Source organism: Megascapheus bottae, chromosome 11, assembly GCF_031878675.1.
Source record: "Megascapheus bottae isolate mThoBot1 chromosome 11, mThoBot2.hap1, whole genome shotgun sequence".
In the NCBI taxonomy this organism is placed as follows: domain Eukaryota; kingdom Metazoa; phylum Chordata; class Mammalia; order Rodentia; family Geomyidae; genus Megascapheus; species Megascapheus bottae.
In genome coordinates this window covers 45,273,111-45,275,456 of record NC_143519.1, presented here as the reverse complement: position 1 = coordinate 45,275,456, position 2,346 = coordinate 45,273,111, and the positions used below count along the sequence as shown (strand labels likewise).

The window sequence follows — 2,346 nt, the reverse complement described above, 5'->3', positions numbered from 1 at the left end:
AAAACATGTCCTAAGAATCTCAAGAATGGCCTTAGAGGATTCCACTGGGGACCACCTTGGGACATGGCTCAGAGGTTAACTATGACCTGTGGGAAGACAGAAATGGTGCCTAGCTGTCTTGTATAATGAGAGTATTCCGGGAGCCCGGTTCCAGTCTGTATGTCAGAGAAGCTGCATTTGTGTGTGGCCACCCAAGAACATATAGTGAGGTGGGGGAGGGGAGCTCTCATTCACTCAGTGGTCAGGGTTTATTCACAACACATAGCTGGGAGGGTTGGGAAGTGTGTTTCAGCATTATTCTCATGGCACTAGGACAATTCTGTGGAATTCTGAAGTGGGGACAGATCAGGGCATGGGAGCAAACATAAGAGATGAGTCCCAGAGGCCTGTGGTGGAAAATGCAGTCCAAGAGGGTCAAAACTCACTGACACCGGGACACACATTTACACTATTGTACAATATGGTTTCAATGAACAACAGGAGCAGATCCCGCATATTTTTTCATCCATGTGGTTAAAGTTAATTTTGTGCGTCAAAAATGATTTTACACCACCTTGGTAGAGGAGATAAAGATCCTACTGCCACTTCTTGCCAACACCTTCTTTCTCTTTCTTCCATTGCCACATATACTGGGACTGCGTCTAAACCTCTCTTCCCAGTATTCCACACCACAGCCCTTCCAATTCTCCCCAGACGCCCTTCCTCTGGTCCAAGCAAGCAGTGTCTGCCTCATATTAAGGTGAGACTTTTCAAAGCTGGAAAAGTGTTCTCTTTTGGGGGGGTTAAACTCAGGATTTGGTACTTGCTAGGCAAATGTTCTACCACCTGAAAAATACCCCAGTTCTTTTGACTTTATTGTTTAACGCGGGTCTCAGATTTTTTTATTAAAAGTCGTTTATTGTAAGACAATTTACCAACATCTTGCTGCCTTTAGTGATTCAAACAATGGAGCAGGCTTCTTCTGGCAAAAACAGCAATAAGCGAAACACAAACTCAGCTTGCTGAATTTTTCTTTTTTACCTTTTGTCTGAGGATAGAACTTGGTTTTCATTAATCCAGAGCAGCGGCCCCCGAGATAATTTCAACCAGCTCCTCAGCGATGACAGTTTGGCGGGTGCAGCTGAATGTCAGAGTCAGTTTATCTATCATTTCAGAAGCATTCTGCAGGCATTGTCTATAGCTGTCATCCTGGCACTCTGCTCATTGGGAGTAGACTCCTTCAGAGAGTCATAGATGATGTTGACCAGATTACAGGTTATCCTCTTGGTAATTCTGCAGCATATTTGGATCAATATTGCGATGCAATGGTATCAAAAGAAAAGATGGGTTTGTCTTCTGCCACGTAGAAGATAAAAGACCTGAATCAACTGGAAATGAGCAACACACAAATCCAGAGGTTAGTAATTCAAGGGCAATGATTGATGCATCTCCAAAAGTAGGGGCTTTCTTCCCATGTCTCTGAATGTCACAAGACATTTGTCAGAACAAGCATGACCCCATTTCCAGCTGCTGTGAATATAGCCACCTTGTTTTTGTTTTTGCTTTCATCAGTTTAGCAACTGATGAGTGACTAGCACCACAGAGCCCTCAATCTGAGGACACACTAATAAGCAGGTGTTTCTTCTTATCTTGGAGCATCTTAATATCAGCTTTTCCATACAAAGCCAAAGATCCTATTCCATATACTCCAGCCAGCTTCAACTCCCTCTCCACACAGGCATATTTTGCCCCTGCGACCATTTTCATAGATTTGGTAATTTTCTGGGTGTTTTTGATTGACCTCCTCCCCTGGTTATATCTTTCAGACTCACCATACTTCAAACTTGGTTCCCTGTTGAAGGTCGTGCAGACAGGGGGTCTCACATTTTAGATCCAGCCAAACTGAACTGCAGTCCCCCTATTTGTATTTTCCCCATAGCTGGGAGGACAGCTGTGTTATCACCATGTCCAGTTATTGATTGAGATGGGAGTCTGTTAAACATGTTTATCCAGGTTAGCCTCCAATCACGATCCTCCAGAGCTCTATCCCTTATGTAGCTAGGATTACAAGTATGAACCACCACACTCAGCTTAGAAATATTCTTATATTAATAATAACCTTGATTCTGTTGCATTTCAAAATGAAAACATGAGAGATTAGCCAAAGTCCTGTGGTGGTGATGGTGGTGGTGGTAGTACTGGTATGTGTGTATGTGTGTGTGTGTGTGTGTGTGTGTGTGTGTGTGTGTGTGTCTGTGTGTGTATGTGTGTGTGTGTGTATGTGGGTATATGTGACATGTCTGAAGATGAGTGATGGTAAAAGGCCCATCTGCACTATATAAACTAGATAAAATGACTCTCAAGAGA

The 2,346-nt window shown here is 43.3% G+C and overlaps 1 pseudogene; it reads right to left on the bottom strand.

Moving 5' to 3' along the window:
- Nucleotides 1-1,050: 1,050 nt before the first annotated feature.
- Nucleotides 1,051-1,814, bottom strand: LOC150057002 (ATP synthase F(1) complex subunit gamma, mitochondrial pseudogene; annotated as a pseudogene).
- Between the last annotated feature and the right edge of the window lie 532 nt (nucleotides 1,815-2,346).